Genomic DNA, 22,230 nt, shown 5'->3' on the forward strand with positions numbered 1-22,230 from the left:
GAAGAAGAAGAAGAAAGAAGAAGAAGAAGAAGAAAGAAGAAGAAGAAGGAGGAGGAGGAGGAGGAGGAAGAGGAGGAGGAGAAAAGAAAGAAAGAAAGAAAGAAAGAAAGAAAGAAAGAAAGATAAAGAAAGAAAGAAAAAAAGAAAGAAAGAGGCCTGTATATGGTGAATTTACCCTTTTTATGTTACAGAAATAAACCTATTAAGTTTTCCTTGCGTGAAATTCTGACCTCCCAACACACACGCTTCAAAATCCTTCTCATAAAGTTCTCTATGTTTTACAAAATTTACAGAGTATCAAAGTAGTTATATAGGGAATCTTTTCTCTGTGTGGAGACGTACACGCCTAGGACCACAAAAGTATTGCTGCTGTACACACCCTCGAGAAAGGACTTCACCACACTCACGTTGGAGAACAAGAATACGATGGCAGAGGGACTGTCTTCCAAGGAGTACAGTACGGAAAATAGGGCACAAGTAAACCACCAGGGGAACGGAGCAGTGCAGAAACCTGACAAACACAACTTCAGCCAGGACGTCACAGGCAACAGAAGCAGTGATAAGTCACATGCCTCTGGTGTGATATGATGCTCTGAAAATGGCACTTTACCTCTTGGGTCTGCCTCCCCCAAATCCATAACCCCAGTGGAATCATGGAAAAAGAAATCAGACTAGTCCCAACTGAGGGAATTCTACAAAATACCCGGCCAGTAGTTCTTAAAACTGTTCAGGTCATCAAAAGCGAAGAAAAGTCTGAGAAACGGTCACAGCCAACAAGAGCCCAAGGAGAATGATACCTACTTATAAGGTAGAAACCTGAAACAGAAAAAGATTAGGTAAAACCCAAGGAATCATTAATAAATGACAGGCTTTACTTAGTAATAATGCACAGATATCAGTTCACTGATTGTAACACGTGTGCTATTCTGATGTACAAGGTTAATAATAAGGAACCTGCATGCAGGAGGCATGAGAAAAGTCATTTGGAAACTCTCTACTATCTGCTCAACTGTTCTGTATTTCTAAAATGGTTCTTAAAGTCTATTAGTAAAGATTTATAAAAACAAATTTAAAATCACTGTTTAAAATGCATATAAGAGATACAGGCCCACCTTGCTGACCGTGTGACAAGCTCTCATTACCATGCCCAGACCCAGGCGGACCACAGTCACACAAACACAGGAAGATGAGCATTCAGGCTGATGGTCCTCTGCATGTTCACTCCCCTGGTCTGTTCACATCCTACCTCCTGGAGCCCATTTGGGCAGTGGGAACATCTGTAGCTTTAGGGTCCCCAGAGCAAATCTAGGCTCTTTTGGAAGAAAAAGAACCAACCCTCTCTCCAAATGTGTGTCCTTCTGCTATGCCTCTCGACACCAGCACTCGGTTAAGAGGCTGAGGAAAGAGGCCATTTTCACCTATGAAGTATTTTAACAATAGTTATTAAGTAGTTATTCTGTGCCAGGCTCTATGTTTAGAGAAGGTGGTGACTTCAGGAAGCTTCCAGTCTCCTGGAGGAGACAGAGAGGCTGTCCCATGACTAGGTAACACCAAAGTCTTGATCTTTATATAAGGGACTAAGCAGAGAAGGGCAGGAGGGAAACATAAATCCCCACAAGGACCAAGGGGAAGGGTCTAGAAGGGCTGTGTTCCCATTTGGGGCCCTTCCCAGGAGCCCACAGCCCTTCTTCAGATGCCTCATCCCAGGCAGATGGGGAAACAGCAAGCCTCAGTTCAGCATTTGGGAGAACAAAGGAGAAGCAGTGGTGACCCAGAGACTACAAATGTTTTTGTTAAGCAACCACAAGGGACAACCTCTTTGGTGAGTGCACTTACCAGATGGCTGGGGCTTGTCAGCTGCTTCCAATCAAATCTTGCACCACTGAGTTGGTGTATCCCACATACTCAGCAAGATTCTGCTGAGTGGAGGAATTAAAAAAAATTATAAAAATTATTTTGCTTCATACCTAGAAAGTGTGCTCTTGGGGTTTTGGGGGGACAGAATCCAAAGCCAACAAGAAAGTATCAGAAGAGAGCAACAGGAACTGAAGACAGCACCCTGACCTGAGCCATGTGTTTTGTTTTAAGTTTACGGTGTTGGAGTAAAGGCAAGGAGAGAAATTGGCTCTTCGAGCCCAAGTTGGTGTGGGCAGAGTGAGGCAGGAAAGGGCTGGAACAGACCATGGGGGCGCTGCTTGGGGAGCCACAAAGGAGGAAGAGAGGGAAGGAGGGGAGGGGACCATGCAAGACATTCACAAGGATCACAAGGTGCAAAGCTTCAGTTTCTTATTATTAACATTATTTTGCAAATTATAACTCCTCTTGCCTAATTCCAGGTATGAAGAAAAAAGCAAAGACTGAATTCCTTCAATCATACACACACACACACACACACACACACACTGACATATGTATGTGTATATACATATGAATGTTGTCATATATATGGATATATATCCATATATGTGTGTGAACACACATAAATATAAATATATAAAAAATATATAAATATACATCTATAAAATCAGCACTCATGAGAGGAATTTCAGAATACACACGTTAGTGGAAATTTTATAAATCATACATATGCTACCTCCCTAAAAAGAAGATGGTTTCCTTTTAAAGAAAGTGCTGGAACAACTGTTTTTCTGAGAAGGGGAGGAGGGACTGTGAGGAATGAGACAATTTCTTGTGATATGTTTGAATATGGTGCTGTTGGGTTTTCACACCTCCCTGTCCCCACACACACGCAATAAAACACCACTCCTGGGGTTAAAATGCTCCCTCCAACAAAGATAGTAGCAACCCTCTCCCTCTGCGTCTGAATGACCTGTTTTAGTTTCTTCCTAGAAACAGAACATCCTTTTGGGAACCGGGACAAAGCTTGCTGAGTGAGACACCCCCAAACAGTGCACAGGCCCCTGTGAACAGGGTATTGCAAAAATGCCCAAGTTTGCTGGGGATGATCAGCATCCTCCAGCTCTGCACAACTAGCCATGTCCTGCAGCCGTCAGTCTTGTCACACTTGCGTCTCCTTCCAAGACACAGAGCAGGAGTATCTGTCCCTACGAGATACTTAGGAAAAAGGAAAGGTGAAGCTCTGCTGTGAAACAAGCCTTTCATGTGCCCCACGCCAGGCCATTCCAGACAGCAGAGGTGGAAGGGGTCTGATGGCAGCTTTGGTTTGGTTTGTACCCTCCCCACCAAGACACACACACGTGAAGGGGAAGCCCCAACAATCCTCTTATGAACACCAGCAAAACTGCTTACTTAGGCTAGAGGCCTCCTGTCATCCAAGCCTCCTCCCCGAACCCTGAGATTAGAATTCCTGAGGATTCCATTTCAGCATCTATACAATGGGGCAGGATAGCCGCTCACTGGGCAGTAGGAGGTTGAAAGAGAGGAGGGAAACCTGGCAGGACGCCTGGAGCTCAAGCCAGCCCAGTGTGAGCCTCCCCAGTGCTCTGGATGCTGCACAGCCCCGGGCCGGCAACGCGCCTCTGGTGGAACAGAGTTTAGCGGCCTGTGAAATTGTTAAGGTCTGGACTTGGGTGACGTCAAGGGAGAAAATTAAATCGCCTGCATCTGAGTTGAAACCAAGAGCTCAGGAATTATCTGGCAAAGAATATCTTGATTTGGAAAAGTGCTTCTTAGATTTTATATTTGCCATCAGAAAGGATCAGAAACTGGACACGCTGAGGTTGAACATGACCATGTGCTTCAGGAAGCTTCCAGTCTCCCGAAGAAGAAGACAGGAAGGCTGCCCCACTGGGTTACACAAGTCTCCATAAGGACCAAGGAGAAGGGTCTAGAAGAACTAGGAGGGTGGAGGAGCGGGGTATGAATGCTGCACCTTCCGTGGACAGAGGAAGGTGGGGCTGAAGGGAGGAAGGAAAGCAAGAGGAAGGAGCCACTCTTCCCTGCAGCTGGGATGGAACACCCAATCCAGCAAACTTCTCCTTCCCAGAGGTGACTTTGGAACGTGCGTGTTCCTGCAGCCAATGGACAGTTAGAAATCCATCCATACAATTTGGTCAGAAAGCTATAATTTTCCCTCGGGGAAGATTGCCCCATTGTGCCGAGATTTTGCTTGTTTGTTTGTTTGTTTTAATTCTTGTAGGATGCTAAAAATAGCATGCAGTTGGTTGACAAGTGTAGCGAAACGTTTCTAAATCAGGATTTCAGTGAATGTTGCTACCATTATATGTGAGCCTTCTCTTGAGAAAGAATAAGGAAGATGAAAAGGGCCAGGATGCAAATATACTATGTTGTTTATTTTATTTCAGTTCAGTCCAGATTCCCTCCCCCCGCCCCCAGTCATTTAAGCTTGCCAAAGGCATTTTAAATATTACAAGATCCCAGTGTGTCTATATTATTATTCATCCTGGGGTTCCCAGTCTCTTTACTAATGTGGCTCCTGGCATGTAATAGATGACCAGTAAGTGTGCAAAAGGATAAAGGAACGATTGTATAAGGGAATGATAGAATTAGCGGCCAGTGGTTCCAAGCTTCTGGGTTCCGGCTATTTCTTTCTCTCTTTATCCCTCCACTCAGAATTCCATTTCCTAGAAAATACCCAAATGACACAGGTGAGCCTGGTTTTAGGCAACCTCTAGGCTAACACTGGCTTCTTTCCACATCCTCTTCTTAAAGAACCTGTCAGAGTGCTGGCTCCCTTACCCCTACAGTTTTGAGACTCCTCTGAGCATAAGAATCACCTGGGATGCTTACTAAGCACACAGCCTCCCGGGTCCTTCCTGTGGAGCTCAACCTCGGTTGCACATTAGATTCAGCTGGGGAGCTCTTAAAACTGCTGATGACCAAGCTGTCTCCAGACCAATTCTATCAGAAGCTTGGGGTATGGGATCCAGGCATCAGTTGCTTTAAAGCTCCCTGGGTGATTCCTGTGTGCAGTCAGGTTTGAGTACCGCTGTCGAGATTGTAATTCAGCAGGTCTGCTTTGGGGCCTTGGGGAATGGATGCAAGTGCTCTAGGTGATCTTCGCCATCACAGAGAGATTTTGGAAGTACGGGGCTATAGTCTAGGGGCTGGATCAAGCACTGTTTCTGAAAGGCAGGTCAATTTCTTATAAGACCAGTCAGTTGAGGGATCCCTGGGTGGCAGAGCGGTTTAGCGCCTGCCTTTGGCTCAGGGCGCGATCCTGGAGACCCGGGATCGAATCCCACGTCGAGCTCCAGGTGCATGGAGTCTGCCTGTGTCTCTGCCTCTGTCTCTCTCTCTCTCTCTCTCTCTCTGTGTGACTATCATGAACAAATAAAAATTTAAAGAAGAAAAAGACCAGTCAGTTGAAACTCACTCCCCTGTGCACAGTGGCAGACACCTAATCTCACCAGACCAGTCACGTTCTCCCACCTGGGATGTTGGAAGGGGAGTCACTTGGTAGCAGGTGGTATCCTTTGTAAGAACACGTAAAGAAGATTTGGGATTGCCTATGTTTATCCCAGTGCATGGTGATGCCGGGAGAAGAAGGGAAGAAAACCTGGTGCAGACCTACTGAGGAAAGAGAAGATGCCATCAGAAGAAATAGGGAAGGGGAAGGTGAGAGAGGAGGGGGAGAGAGAGAGGGAGGGAGGGAGAGAGAGAGAGAGAGAGAGAGCTCCTTAGATCCTGAAAGCTTTCTTTGCATTACTGGTTCCTGATCCTCATGAGGCCCAGGCACCTGCTCCACTCATAGGTTCATGAAATGCTCCTCAATTTTTTTTTGAATGTTCTGTGTGTCTTCATATATTTCTTTATATTTTCTAGATAAGGTGGATTTTTCTTTCTGCAACCAAAAGATGCCTAAGACACCAATTGCATGATAAGTGAGATCCACCCGTAGCAGAGTCTAATTTGAAAATGCAGGAAGAAGTGCATGTCCCAGAAATCCCCTGTACTCACCTGAGCCACTCTCAGTCCTATTTAATCATCCACGAAGCTCAGATATTGGAAACAGACAACCCATTAGCTGTGTAGACTTGAACACATTGCTTAGTGTCTCCAAGTCTCAATTTCTTCTTCTAAAAATAGTTGTGTCCTCCCCATCTCATTATGGAAAAGAGGGAATAGGATAATAAATAGAAAGTAGCTAAAGCAGGCCTGAGTTTGCTGCAGATGCTCCAGAGATGCTACTCTATTTCCTACTACAAGTGAGACATAAGCAGTTTCCCCAGAGGTTAACGATGCAGTGTAATAGATTTTATGTAACAAAGTCAAATAAGTGAGAGGAACAATAGATTAAAGGAAGCAGAAGCAGAGTCCTTTCCTGCAGTCCTTTTCAGAGCCTTTAGATTCTGGTGTGCATCGTGGATCTCCAAGCCAGGGATATGATGCAGGTAGAGTTGCCATGTGTTGGTTAGCACTGCAGAGCCCTCTCATCCGTGTAGCACTCTGAGGGCCTGGTATCCTGCAGACCATACTTTGGGAGAGTCCCAGCTAGGCCTGGCACTTTCACACTGTGCTCCGTGGAGCTTTGTGGTCCCAAGGAATAACTTACAGGGCTTATTTAAGGAGGATGTGGATGGTAGTGATGATCATGTTGAATAAAGCTCTCATGCCTGCACTTCCACTGGGAAATATTCCCACCCTACATCAGGAACCTAGGATCAGAGTCTCAAAAACTTTGAGGGAAAATGTATGCACATGTTTAAAAATCAGTGACCTTCACCAGAGCTCACCAATTCAGAAATAATTGCGATGAGACACATTCACCTCTCTTCCCAGAGCCAGATAAACAGTGTTTCCTTGTATATCTCAAGCTCCTTTTTCCTCATCATCACTAAGGGTTTTTTTTTTTCTAGTCTGGTTTATTGAGCTATAATTTATAAACAATAAAGTTAACCTTTTGTGTTCCTTATATGAACTCAAATAAATATGTACAGTCATGCAGCTACTATTATACTCAAAATAGAGGCTATTTCCATCCCTCAGAACAGTTCTCTTATGCTTTCTTCCTATCCTTAGCTTTTGGTATACAATGATACGTTTTTCTGTTCCTATAGTTGCTTTATTATTATTTTTCCTTTCCAGAATATCATATAATTGGAATCATACAGTATCTTCACCTTTGAGTCTAGCTTCTTCCACTTAACAATGCAGTTGAGATTCATTCATATCAGTGCACGTGTCACAGTGCATTTCTTTTTGCTGCTGAGTTGTATTTTGTCATTATGGATGTACCACAATTTGTTTATTCTTCCAGCAGTTGAATGACATTTGTGTGTTGTTTTTTGGCGATTATGAGTAAATCCACTATAAACATTTGTATTCAGGCTCTTGTTTAAATACGTTCATTCCTCTTGGGTAAATACTGAGGGATGGAATTACTGGGTCATATGTAAGTATATGTTTAAACTTATAAGAAAATGCCAACTCCTTTCCAAAGTGGCTGCATCATTTTGCATTCCCACTAGCAACGTATGAAGGTTTCTCTTGTTCCCAGTCTTGGCAGCACTTGGTATTGCCAATTTGATTTTTAAAAATTAATTCCATCCATTCTAATAGTTAGGCAGTGGTGTCTCATCACGGTTGTAACTTGGATTGTCCTAATGACTAATGATGTTAAGCATCTTTTCATGTACTTATTTATCATCTCTGTCTTTCCTGGTGGAGTGCCTATTCAAATATTTTGCCCATTTTTAAAATAAGGTTGTTTTCTTATTATTGAGTTTTGAGGGTTCTTTATAGATTCTCGATAGAAATCCTTCCTCAGATATTTATTTTGCAAATATTTCTCACACCTTGTGGCTGGCTGGTGCATTTTAACAGCATCTTCTGAGGCGAAGAAATTTCTAATTTTGATGAGGTCCAATTTATAAAATGGATTGTACTTGTGTTGTATCAAAGAAATCTCTGCCTAACCCATCTTTTCTTCATATGGTTAACATTGAGGTCCGTAATCCATTTTGAGTTAATTTCTGTATGTGCTGTAAGGTATGGACAAATGTTCATTTATTTAACATAGGGATGCCCAATTATTTTCCAGCATCATTTGTTGAAAAGACTGTCCTCACTATTAACTCCTTATTTATATCCATTTCTTTAGCTATTTTTCGTAGCCACCCTTGGGGTTACTACTTGCATCTTTAAATTTTTACAGTCAACCTACAAATCACATTTTCACCCTACATTGTGGAGTAAAAGAACCTTATAAAAATAAACTTCCATTTTTTTTCTAAGGTAAGCCTGTGTGCCTGGGCCTCAAGAGTGGGTTTCCTGGATGTCCCCACTTCCCTTAGCCATGACAGCCAAACTCTGCCTTGTGTGTGTGGTGGGCAGCAAACTTTCCTCCCCCAGCAGTAGAGCACTATTATGCCCTGTTGGTATAGGGTGTGGATGCCAGCACTCTTTCACTGCTCAGATATAGAGGGATTATTATCTTTACCTTTCCCCAGCCTTAATGGGTCTTCACCTGTGCTCTGGATGCTACGGATACCCTCTCCAAGCAGCTTAAGGATGCAGCTTCACTGTCCTGAGGGGCTTCCTGCCTCCCCCCCCCCCCCCCCATCCAGGCCTGCACCACTGAGGGAGGCCCACTCTGGTCTAGTGTTTTGCCCTCAGTCTTACCTGTGAGCATCTGGTGGATGTCTATGTTGAAAATGCTGCAAGTATATGAGAGTTCCCATTAGGTCTGCTGCCCCTCTGTCTATGGTCCCACACCCTCATGCTAGCCTACACATAATCTTTAGTGAGCCATCAAACACTTTACGATGCCCTTCCTATTGCTTCTTCCCATGGCCTGTCATGTGGAAAACTTGTGCTCCTATCCCAACTTGGCTTGGAGAGGCCTATCTTTACTTGGAAATTGCCCTGTAACCTCAACTCTCTCATGGATTCAAGGAAAGTCTCTTCTTTTGGATTTTTTGTCTTGTTAGAGTAGGAGCGAGGCTCTAGCTTTCTATGCCCAAAGGGGAAATGGGACCCCTCCCTCTTTACACAAATATTTTAAGCTTCCAGCTAATACCCTCTTCTCTCCTAGACACATGCAGGATATAGACCAGATCAACAAGTTGCTTCAGTATCCCGTCAGCCATTCAAAAGCTGATCAAAGTAAGTGGAGTCTTTCTGAGTTATATACACAGGTATTGATTGATAGACCTCATCAGCTATTTGTTGACATACAGACATACAAATCTCATTTTTGATATTCTAATACGTTTCTAGACAGATAATTTCAGCTTGGAATTCTTCTAAAGCTCTTTTAATGCTTGTGTTCCTTTACTTTTTAAAGTATGGTAAAATAATACAGTACTTGCATTAGCTTTTTAGGGCCAGGATAGATTGCCACAAACTAGTTGGCCTCAAACAGCAGAAATTTATTCTTTCACATTTCTGGAGAAAAGCAACCCCAAACTGAGGTGTGAGCAGGGTTGGTTACTTTCAGAGGATCTGGAGGGAGCTTCAACTCCATGCCTCTCTCCTAGCATCTGATGTAGGCCAACAGTCCTTGGTGTTCCTTGGCTTGTGGATACACCACCAGTCTATGCCTCTATCTTCACACCACCTGCTTCACTCTGTCTCCGCACCCTCTCTTCTAATAAGGATAACCCGTCATTGGACTTAGGGGCCACCCTAAATCCAGGATCATCTCATCTTGAGGTCTTTAACTCATTTACATCAGCAAAGACCCTTTTTCCAGATAAAGTCCCCTTCACAGGTTCTGGGGGGTAGGATTTAGACATATCTCTTGGGGGGCCCTACAGTACTACCAGTTTGCACATGTGTTGTTTTTATAGTTGTACATTTTGCATCCCACTGAGTCACTTTTGCTTGGTGAGCAGAAGCCTAGAGGAAGTATTGGTCATTATCATGGCTGTCCAATATTTGCTGGTTTCACCTAGAACCAAATGCTTGAATCAGTGAGAGTCCATGTGCTAATAAATTTGTTCTCTGAAACACCAAACAAATCATTAGACTTATATTTTGGCTGGACTGAGATTTTTTCAGGCATCATCAAACGAGATTCAGGTTGGTCTGTAGCTTCAAAGTGGGGTGGCACATCATCACCAGAAAGTTCACTAAAAGTTGAGACAAAACTGAATTAAGAATAATTAATAATCCAAAGTAGTTGAATAATGACCACAACAGACAACTTCTGTTTGGAAGGTATAGACTCATTTCTTTGGTTCACACTGTCATTAAAATGAGCCACCATCGGACCATAATGATTTGAAGTATTTAATTCTTCTATTCGGGATTAAGAAGAACTGAATTCATATCTTGGCTAATCCATTTATGAGCTGGGGGACCCTCAGCAAGTTATACCACGATTCTGGGTCTCACTTTTCCCATCTGTTAAATGAAAATAACATTCCCTGTATTCTTTCACTGTTGTCCTGAAGATTCCATTAGATGAGACCCTATAGGCAAAGCTGGGGCTAATGCTTGGTATTTGTTAGTGACCGCTTGGGCCCTATATAGCTATTCATTAAATCAACAACCTCTCCCCACGTAAACTGATTATATAATGCTTCATACAAAAATGAAAGCAAGAAAGAGGCCTGGAATGGAAGCCAGGAGAAGTAGATTCTAACCCAAATATCACTGCCACCCAGCTGCTTAACCTAAAGAAAACTGTCTTGGTTCTCTTGGGCCTCAGTTTCCTTAAAAACAAAGTACTCCAAGTTACCGGCTGTCTCAGAACTCCTTACATCCCCTACAGCGCATGATTTACATTTTGGTTGGCAAGCTAAGTGTCAGGGACACATGCAGACTTTCTTCTCATTTATTCCAGACTTTCACACCATTGGTGATTCATGGATAATCTCTTAACTCTGAGAGTAAAATCAGCACAATCCAGAGAATGAAAACCAGGCCTCTCTTTGACAGGAAAGAAGACTCTGATTTGGGGGTGAAACAGATGCAAGAGTATATGGTTTTTGTGTCAGGCCCAGTGGAGAGTGTATTCAAAGCTTGTCCCCTCCCAGAGGACCTGGCATCACACCAACCTCACTCTCACACAGACCAGCGTTTACGGCCACTCGAAAACCTCCCAAGTATGTATTTCATAAAAGCAGAGCCTGGTTCAAATCCCCTGTAATGTCTCCAAAGGGAAAGAATAGAGTCAATAATCAGGGCTGTGTCTGTGTGTCGTAAATTCCCCAATCCCCTACTCCCTGGCCCGGCCAGCACGCGCAGGCGCACGCACACACATAAACACAGCCATAAATATATACACTCCCATTTAATAGACCAGGGATTCAAATTACAGTTACAGTGTAATAAAACTGACTAATCCGCAGGGTGTGTGCAGAAGTCTAAGTGTGTGTGTGTGTGTGTGTGTGTGTATGTGTGTGTGGGGGGGGGAGAGGGAGAGGGAGAGGGAGACTTACAAGCTTCTTCCTATACTTGAAGTCTAAATCCCCCTAATGTGCCATTCGTCTGGGACATTTAAATAAGCTGCCTTCACAGAATTGCCCAGAAGCCTCTTAGACCTGGATTCAGGGCTGGCTAGTGCAAAATTTGCAGGCCCAGTGCAAAAATGAATGAAAACAAGATTCTTTTTTCAAAACTTATTAAGAATATCAAAACAGCCACAGGAGAGCATGAAACCGGGTGCGAGAACTTCTAAGTGCAGGGCGCCTTGCAACTGTGTAGGTCACACCCCTGTCAAGCTGGCCCTGGCTCGGTCACAAACAGTGAGTCGGGATCAGCCCCTTGGAACCTGCTCCGTTTCTGTAGGATCCGTCACAGCGAAATGTGCGTGGGGAGGCGTGTGATAGCCTGGAAGCGGGGTGCTCTTTGGAACCAGACCAGCCTGGATTTGGATCTTCTAGACCACGTACTGAGAGTCTCCAGGGACCCTTCCGTTTGTCATGTTGCACCTCAACTTCTCTAGTAAAAAGGTAAAAAGAGAAAGGGAGACCCATTTCCGGGAACTGCAAGGAGGACTGACTGCATCAGGCCAGTCCCCCCTCTCCCCAAGGGTAAAACCCTGGCACAGCACAGGCGTTCCAACCGCCCCTCCTTGGGCACACATCTTGCAGATCTGTCCCCGTGAAACACGCTGTCTGCTAGGAGCCGAGCTGCTGTGCTTAAGGTTTGCAAGGGGTCGCGGGAGACGAGGGCCGAATGGGACCTGGAGTCTGTGCTCTTTTCCCTCTAAGGAGGGTCCCTCCGTACGTAGGAGGAGCCGGAGCCGGCCTTCGGGAGAGGGGGCTGAGGCCAGCGTCTGCGGGGAGAAGCTGCCCCGGGGGGAGGGGGGCGGAGAGAAAGAATGCGGAGCCCGCGCTCAAGTTTGCAGAGTCCCCGGCTCCGTTCCCTTGGCAGGCGCAGGCCACTTTTTGGCAGCCGAGCGGCGGGAGCGGGGCGGGGCTGCGCGGCCCCTATTGGTCCGCCCGCGGCTGTTGCTACGCGGATGGACCAATGGCGCGCGAGGAGCGGGGGGGGGGGCTCCTCCGCGGGACGCGCTCCTCCCCCTCTGCCCCGCCGGGGCTCCTTTTTCCTTTTTTTCTTTTTCTTTTTTCTTTTTCTTTTTCTTTTTCTTTTTCTTTTTCTTTTTCTTTTTCTTTTTCTTTTTCTTTTTTTTTCTTTTTCTTTTTCTTTTTCTTTTTCTTCTTCTTTTTCTTTTTCTTTTTCTTCTTCTTCTTCTTTTTCTTTCTTTTTCTTTTTCTTCTTTTTTTCTTTTTCTTCTTTTTCTTTTTTCTTTCTTTTTCTTTTTTTCTTTGTCTTTTTCTTTTCCTTTTCCTTTTTTCTTTTCCTTTTTTTCTTTTTTCTTTCTTCTTTTTCTTCCTTCTACTTTCTTTTTTCTTCTTCTTTATTCCCTTTCCTTTCCTTTTTTTTTTTTTTTTTTTTTTTTTAAGGAGGGTCGGGGACGAGGTGGGGCGCAGCCGGGGCGGGGCGGACGCCTCCCTGCGCCTCGCCCGGGGAGGTTGGGGCTCTGGGGTGGCTCACCTGTCAGACTCGTTCCTCCTCTCCGGGATTCCTCGCCCTCCTGGCTTTGCACAGCCTGGAGCTAAAGGGCTGGACGCGCGGGTTGTTTGATTTTATGCATTTTTTTTCCGGCCTGGTGTACGTGTGTGTTTTATGTTTTAATAACTTTATCAACTCGGTGAACTTGCGCGAGTGCTGCTGCTGCTTCTCTTGCCTCCCTCCTTCCCCGTGTCTAACTGGCTCTTTCCGGGGCACCTCCCGAAGTTGAATCCCCCTCCCCTGCATACACACTCGCTCAGGACCTGGAGCCTTTGGCCTTGAAGAGTTCCCCTGCTGCAAAGCAGGGCCTCCACTGGGAACATGAAAATTCTCCAGGAGGAAAAGAGAACTGAGATGTAGGCAGCTCTGGGTGCTTTGGATTCATAATAATATCCTTAATAAAATAATAATGAAAAGAACTATCATTTGCTGTACCAGAGGCTGTGCTAAGCAATTACCATGCTTCATCGTATTTAAAACTTGGTAAGACCGGTAAACTGAGGCAAGACGGGTGAAACACTGCTCCGGGTTGCCAGGCAGAAGCAGAATTGTCTCTGACTCCAGAAACCTAGGTCCCACCTACTTCCTGGTGTTGGTGCACAGCTCTAGGACAGCCCATGTGGAGGTGCTTAGGTCCCCCGGCTGGGCATGTGTCTCAGTAGAGTCCCATGGACAGCTAGCAGGGCTCCCAGTGAGCAGGTGGTCAACCTAGGCCTGGCCCTGATTTTAGTACTTGTGTGCTATATGGATCTTCCTCAAGAATTCATGAATCCAGTAGAGAAGACATTTGTTCTCTCTCTTTTAGAGAATGTCTTATCTTCATGCTGCAATTCACATTCACCTAGGCAGCTTTTCTTTCAGTGGTTTAGGAACTTCAGCTCAGAGAGAGGAAAACTGACTTGATCAAGGCTACACAGCTTATAACTGTGGCCGGCCCGTCACACATCAAAGCCAGTTGTCTGCCCAGGAAAGCAAGCCTGTAAAAGCACTGCTCTGAGAAAGGGCTGCAGACCTACATAAACTCAAGTGCATGCTGAGCACCACTATTTTCAAATTTCGTGGACAACTATCTAGTTGAGTATATGTAAAAAATGTGTTTATTTTTCCTACAAACTTTTTTTTTTTTTTTTATTTCAAGGCACTTCCAATTCATCTTGCTATGGCTTCACCTTTGTGGTGATCAGTATCGCATGCAAAATTACCTCTATTTACAGATGAGGACATTGAGACCCAGAGAAGCAGTGCATCTGCCCAAGGGCACATAGTAATGCAGTAGCAGACCCAAGACTGAACGAAGATTTCCCCTCTTCCCCCTTGCTTTGAAGCTAGCTTCTCTGCTTTCCAAGAATGACTGTGATTAAGTTATGAATTTAAAACAACAACAAAAATGAGGTGCCTGGGTGGCTCAGTTGGGTGAGCATCAGACTCTTGATTTCTTCTCATGTCATGATCTCAGAGTCGTGGAATTGAGCCCTACATAGGGCTCCACTCTGGGTGGGAAATCTGCTTGGGATTCTTTCCCCCTGCCCCTAACCCAGCTCATATGCTCTCTCTCTCTCTCTCTCTCTGTAAATTAAATAAGTAAATCTCTAAAAAAGTAAAAAATAAAACAACAAATTGTAAAGGTCAGGAATTTTAAAAGGAAGGAAGGAAAAAGGGAGGAAGAAGAAAGAAAGAAAGAAAGAAAGAAAGAAAGAAAGAAAGAAAGAAAACAGAAAGAAATGAAATGAAATCTCTTCTACTTTTCTGTTGGAAACTGCCTGGAAGTGGCCCCCCAGCTAGGAGCAGGATTGACCGGTGGAGGAGCGTCTGCTGGCAAGTCTGGTTTCTACCTGGCAGACGGCTACCTACCACCCTAGCCCTTGTTCTGCGTCTGGCACCAGAGGGAAGCATGTCTGTACTCAGTCTGCTGTTGCCTAATAGACTCAGCAGAAAGGCCCCAACTAGCCTTCCCTCTTCCCTTTCCAGAGGGAGAGGGACCTGGGCATGCTTACCTCTTTCCCTAACACAGAAGGAGCCTAAGGGGTGTTTCTTTTCTGATGACTGAAAGGAGATGTGTTTGAACTTCTATACCCAGTATTACCCAGCTGGTGGGAGCCTTTCCAGCTCCACCCATCCCCAGAGACTCTCTTGGTCCCAGAAAGATAGCACTGTCTCCTTCCTTAAATCCCCCTAGCTTAAAAAGCCTAGCCAAAACCCTCCTCATAATCTTTTGCCATAAAGTTTATCTGCTAAACCTTTTCTTTAAAACCTATGGAAAATAAAAATTGGGATTGGAGTGGAGCAGATTATTGTGTTTGCAGAGGCTGATATAATTGCTGGCTGTTTTCCATGGTACCCACTGTAACGCTTTAGGCAGCCCTGAATTTGAGAGAATGTTTACAAAGCAGCTTTCTTCCTGAGCACTAACCTAAATCCCTCCTGTTGCAACCTCTACTCCTTAAGTTTTGCCCAGAACAGCCAGCCACCTCCCTGCCCGGTGCTTTGTCTCTCCTGCTCCTGTAACCTCTTAGCCAAGAGCCACGCAAACTGTCCTTTATTTCTTGCACAATATTTCCTTGGACTGTGCTCTGCCTCTGTGCTAGGCACTGGGGACTCCCACCCCCATGCTTATGGTCAAGTGGGAGAAACACTATTACTCAAACCCCACCACAAAGCCAGATTTACACCATCAGCTGTGTCACAGAGGGGACATATGCACATGATGCAATCACAAGGAATGATAAAGGAACTGAGAGGTGTTTGGAGCACTAATGGACAACTGTCCTCTCCTGGGTTCTGGCATCTGTGTATCCGCTGAGAACAGTTAGCTGAGCCTGTAACAATCCAATCCACTTTCCATGGATGGGACATTACTTTTTATTGAAACTGGTAAAAATTAACTTCTCTAACAACATTGGTCTTCCCCCTAAGACAAGAAATTGGGACCATATGTTTAGGCCTGGTTTTGTTAGGTGGGCGTACAGCTCACCAAAGGGATAAAATCAACACATTTTTCACTGCTTCCATAATCAGGGAGTGGGAACATTCAGGTCCTACTGATTTCTGCCTGGGCCCAGTGTAGCTTATACTAAGAAGTGTTTAAACTTTCAGTGCCCCTGAACTGAAAGGGTTCAGATTCAAATGGTACCAAGATTTATTAAGTACTAAGTAGGAGCCTGGTTCCTGCTAAGTATGACCCCCTTGGAAGACTTAACAACAGCAACACTGGCAGATAGAACTTTTCAGTCCCCTTTCGCAGATAAGACAAAACAAGGCCCAGAAAACCCTGGGGTGTGGACTCCAAATGTGTGTCATGGACATGGAATAGGATAAAGTATTTCTTGATGGCACATAGATGAACATTTCACATCACAGCCTCGTGGAAGATCAGGTTTGAACAGTGCTTCAGAGCAACTGTTTCTGTTTTGTTTTCTTTTTTCAATCATGACCCAGAGCTGTATATATACAATAACTCCCCTGACATGTCAGCTTCCCTTTGTTTCTTTCCTCTAATGTGGACTTCACTGCCTTTTTTTGATGAAGCCTGGTTGACTTTCAGATCTTTGATTCTTCAAAAAAGCATCCAGTCTCAAGACTTCCAATTGGGCCACACAGAAAATATTACCTTTTTCAGAAAGGTGTTGATTGAGTGTTTACGTGAAGTCAATGGGCATAAACAGAATCAGGTGTACTAACTGCAAAGCTCCTTACTTGGAGATCACATCAACCCTGCAAATAAGGGAAGAAGTCAGAATACCTTTGTAGAGATCATAGTCGAGGTGTCTGAGAGTCCTTGGGGGCCACTCCATTGCTCTTTCCCACCTCTACAGATGTCCTGTACTCCTTGTTGCCTCTCCATTTGGGTGCTTCCCTGTTGGGTACCAACTAGCTTGTACTTCTCCTAAGTGTCCATCACAGCTGCCTCCTCCATGAGAGCCTCTCTTAATTCATCCAGCCAGCCAACAAGCCACCCCAGAATATTTACTGAGTTCCTCCTATGTGTGACACAGGGAGGATGAAGTCAGCAAAGCAATCCTTTCCTTGCTTTCATGGCATTTACAGTCTAGTGGGAGGGGAAAAGATAATGTCTAAAGGACCAGTAATGAAATGTGAAATCCCAGTGATTCCACATGTTCATATTTCCCCCTCAAAAAAAAAATCCCTGTGGCTCCTGTGCATGGAAGAGGAGATAAGAGAGAGAACCTTGCCTCAGCCAGTTGCTGACACTGTTAACATTTAATCACCTTCCCTGGTTCTTTGCTGCAAGAACCGCTCATGCCCTGAAATTATGTTCCCTTCTGTGCCAGCTGACAATCTGCCTTTACTCCACTAGAATGGAAGCCCCATGAAGGGAGGAACTTTCTCTGGCTTGCTCACCTTTGAACCCCCAGCACCTAGCAGAGTTCCTGAAACTAAGTGGGAGCCTGTCATATTTTTTGAGCCTGTGAATGACTTTTTCCTCAAGCCTAACTGAGGCAGGAGTGCTAGAAGCACCTGACAGAGAAGATGAGAAGGCTCTTTGGGAGGCAGTCAGGCCCACCCACACCTATTGGGAATGTCCTGCTGTTTTATGCTATTGTCACTCAAAGAGGCTCCAGTCTGCTCCCCTAGGAATCCTGTGGGGATTTGGAAAGAAGACTCTTCTTTGTTTTAATAATTTAATTACTGGTTAACAATTAAATCCAAGTTCAAAGATAACTTCTTGAGTTTGCAACTGAAGAACTTTTTTCTCTCTTCTCCCCCCCTATCTCCTAGCCCTCTCTCTTCCCAGAAATAGGTGCCTAGCATAAAACCCAGGTACTTAGCAGTTGGCTATGGAAGCACATGAGTAATCTCTCACCTTGATCGAGGAAGAGAGGAATGGAAAACCTGATCCCCAGGTGGCTTCATAAGAAATAGAAAGAAAAAAAAAATGGAGATGCTGGCATTGTCCAATGCTTACAATATTTTCCTTTTTTAAAACAATCATTATTTTTGTGCTTGCACCATGCTTTGTAATCACTTCTGACCATCATTCTCTACATCAGCACAACGTTTTCCATTTTGAGGAAGCTGCCTTGGAGGTCGAGAGGGGAGGGCCTCAGCACAGATAGCTCAAACCCTAGAATGATTTGACAGAAGTCCCTTGCTAACATTTCCTCTGAAGGTTAAATCTCCCATTTGATGAACTGCAAAATGGAATATCCACCATGACCATGGGTTTTACCCACAAAGAAAGAAGCAACATCTCAGGGAAGTGTTGTTAGGGCTAGAAGGGAAGGCAGTACTCAGACCAGCAGCATCCCCCCCCAGTCTCTGTGGCATGGCACTAGCAATTAAGGATGTCGTCTCTCATCCCCAAATCGCAGACAAGGAGGGGCATGGTTGGATGTCACTGGAGGAGTCAGAAGACGGATAGCCTTGGGAGGTTCTCTGTCCTATTGATGCAGACACACCCGTCTCTCTGACTTACTGCTTAAATCACCTGCAATTTGGCCAGATGGACATCATGGGGAGAAATTTCGTCTGGACCAGGAATCTTAAAACACTAGCAAAAAGAGCAGGCTCTTGGGAGACATGAGAATGGGGCCATTAGAAGTTGGGAGTTGGGGCCATTAGGAAGCAGCCAGGCTGTGTGGATGCACAGGGGGATTTCTGCTCGATAATGGGAAATGTGAACACAGGTTAGTGCTATGATTACAGCATCCTGGAGGGGCCCCTGAGAGGCCAGAAATAGATTAAGACTCACTCAAGCAAAGGTTGGGGGAAGGGACGAAGGTCATCCCTTCAGGTTCTGGGGAAGGCGCTGAGGTGGTCAGAGACCTTCTACTCCACCATGCAGACAGGAAGGGTCCTATTGGAATGTCACACAGGGGAGTGTCACATACATGGACCCTTGAGATTAGGCCAAATTGAACCCAAAGCCAGCACAGAATTCTTGAGAAAGTTTGGTAAAGGATTTGCTACACCTGGCGTGGCTAGATGGCTGAGTCTCCATCCTGCTTCTGGGAGGCAATTTGGCAACATCCATCAAGAACCTCAGAAAACAGGAAGGTTGGAAGGCTCAGTCAGTTAAGCATGTGATTTCGGTTCAGGTCATGGTCTCGGGGGTCTTGAGATGGAACCCCACTTCAGGCTCTGTGCTCAGCAGGGAGCCTGCTTGGGATTCTCTCTCTCTCTCTCTCTCTCCCTCTGCCCCTCCCCTCCCACTCTCTGTCTCTAAAATAATAAATAAATAAATCTTTTTTAAAAAAGAACCTCAGAGAAGAGCCTCAAAAACACACAAATTTATTATGAAAAAATTATTTAGATGCCCAGACAAAGATTTACAGAAAAGAAAGAGCATTAGTGTGATATTTTTGCTGGTGAAAAATGGAAAGTGATCTAAAGAACTAATGACAGAGGAAATCATTAAATCAATCATAGTGCATTCCTACAATGGCACTTAGCAAACCTTTAAATATAAAATCATGCTAATGACATGGGAGAATGATTATGGTATATTCAGTTTAAAAAATGCAAGTTGCATTACAAGAATAGGTAGGGTGGGACCCCAATTTAATATGGAGGAAAAGGTGCAAAAGAAAATAGGCCTAAGAGTTAATCCTGCTTATCTCCTTGTGGTAGGATTATGGGTGATAATTTATATTCTTCTTAATAGTGAAAAATGTTTGCAAAAGTATCTACACACTAATATCTAAATGCATATGTATGACTAACATATAGATGAGTTACTCCAGGCTCCCTGTCTTCCTTGCCCTACTTTCTTCTTCTCCACACCAGTGTTCACTGTCTGATGTCCTATGTACCCAGCTATTTATTTGCTATCTGTCACTGTGGCTCTGGCCTCTAGAATATAAGCTCCCTGAGGACTGGGCCTTAGTCTTGTTCAGTGCCAAGCCCCACTCCCCTCTACTACCTGGCACATAGCCTCAGACAGAGATCAACAAATATTCACTGAATGGAGTGATGTTCTCTTTTTATCACCATAAAAAGAGAATATGATTACAAATATAAAACATAAAAATTGTAATTGTGCAGAAGGTTCTACTCTCCTTTATTTTCATGACCATGACAAAATCATGACTGGGGATATGGGATGTGTCAAGCTTCTCTGTCATGGCAGCTGATCAATGGGCGCCATCGATTGAGTCCCAAATCGGGAAGGGGAGTAAGAGGTAATCCCAGCAGTAGAAAGATTGCATCAATGACACCAGGGTACCTGAGGCTCCAGTAGGAAAAGACTCCATTCTCAGAGCTGAGACTTCCCAAGTAAGAGCAGTATGCACCAAAGCCTGGCTTTGGTGATATAAATTTGAACAATCCATCCATAAAGTCTAGCTTTCCCCCCAACTGACCATTACTCCAATCACAGTAGACCCATATGATACATTAAGACAAAGGCTTTCAAGTTGCTGGGCATAATGAAAGGAGGAAATACAGACTTATTTAGAATCCTGACTCTTAACATTTTTAAGAAGTATGACCCCATTCAATATATTTAAACCTTCCTAATCCTTGGTTCCCTTACCTGCAAAAGAACACCAGTCTCGCAAAATTATCTTTTTTTTTTTTAATTTTTTTTAAATTTATTATTTATGATGGTAACACAGAGAGAGAGAGAGAGAGAGAGAGAGGGGCAGAGACATAGGCAGAGGGAGAAGCAGGCTCCATGCACCGGGAGCCTGATGTGGGATTCGATCCTGGGCCTCCAGGATCGTGCCCTGGGCCAAAGGCAAGCGCTAAACCGCTGCGCCACCCAGGGATCCCTCGCAAAATTATCTTAAGTATGAAATGAGACTATATACAAAAGGTCTCACATGGTACTAAGCATGGGACCACCACCATGAAGTCTGGTTTTCTGAGAAGAAGACTAATCAATAATACCTACATACAACATACATTTATAAAAATTCAGAGCATAAGGTCCTCTCATTTGAGCTGTGAATTTCACTCTCCCCGTGTGGTCTGCAGACCACTGACATCCTGATCAGGGGAAGTGCTTATTAAAATAGGACACAGGTTAATAATGCAAATTCCCTAGCCCCACTGAACCTCTGAGTGTCAATGTCTGGGAATGAATCTGAGAATCTACAGTCTCAAAGGGTCCCCAAGTGATTTACTCACATCCAAATTTGAGTTCCACTGAAGCAGCATTTCTAAGAACAAATAGAGGGGTTTTGGTTAACCACACAATAACCTGAACACCCAGTTCTCAACATGGACTTATACAGTCTTCGTTTTGCCTTTTTAATTTGCACAAATGATCTAAAAATTTAAATTAAAGAAAGAAAAGATCTGTCCTTAGTTTCACACCTCCCCACAAATTAATCTTTTTTTCTCCATTCCTCCATATTTCTCCCTTCCAATCTTTTAATGCTTAAGTCTTACAAATTCATAATCATTACATTGATATGCTTCCAAGATACAGTTCTTTTAATTTCATGATCGATATCTTTCCCACTTTCCCTTTTCTGCTCTTCCTCCCACACTATAGAATTTCTTTCTTTGTAATAATTAATTCTTAACCTTTATGTGAGGCTGTGCAGCTCTCAAAAGCATTTTCATGCCCATTATCTTATTAACAGAACCAGATTCATTTATTTAAATGATAGCTTTGTTCTTTCTTATGAAAAGTATCTCAGCAGAGACTCATCCAGCAGAATGCTTAGAAGCATGGGAGAGACCCAAGTTCAATTCCTGACACTTGAGAACAGTGAATTCAGACAAGTAATGTCACCTCCCACCACCCATTTCTCTTGTCTCTTCAATGTGAGTATTCACAGTGCCCAGTCCATAGAGTAGCCACGAGGAGAAAATGACATAATCACTTATAAAATGCTCAGTGTGGTGCCAAGATAGAGTAAGGGTTCCATTAATGGTCAGTTTCTATTGTCATTATCATTTTTATTAAATATATTAGATAAAGGCTTTTAATGACTGTAGGAAGTGAGAGGAGGCAAACTCAATTTGACCTGACCTGACCCCCAAATCTAACTCAATCCGAGTTACAGTTTTCTAACCCAGAATGGGAAAGAGAGGACCATATTCTGTGCTCTGCCTTTCACTGATTTTCTGTTTGAGAGAACGTGACTCCATATTATGGGACGACTTCACCTGAGACAGAAAGATAATTTTTGAGATCTCATCCTCCCTTCCCCGCAAAAAAGCAGATATTTGGGCATGTCTGGTTAAAATGAAATCTAAACTTCACATAGTTTGGAAATGTTTGGAAACTACTTTTCATAGTCCTCAGATGGGATCCTTTCAGCCTGGAGTGGGGATGGGGGGGGTTCTCATTGCAAAACTTCTCCTGGGGATGCATGTTCTTGCAGGTCTCAGCAAACTCAGTTGGTTCCA

This window comes from Vulpes vulpes, chromosome 12 (assembly GCF_048418805.1).
Source record: "Vulpes vulpes isolate BD-2025 chromosome 12, VulVul3, whole genome shotgun sequence".
NCBI lineage: Eukaryota > Metazoa > Chordata > Mammalia > Carnivora > Canidae > Vulpes > Vulpes vulpes.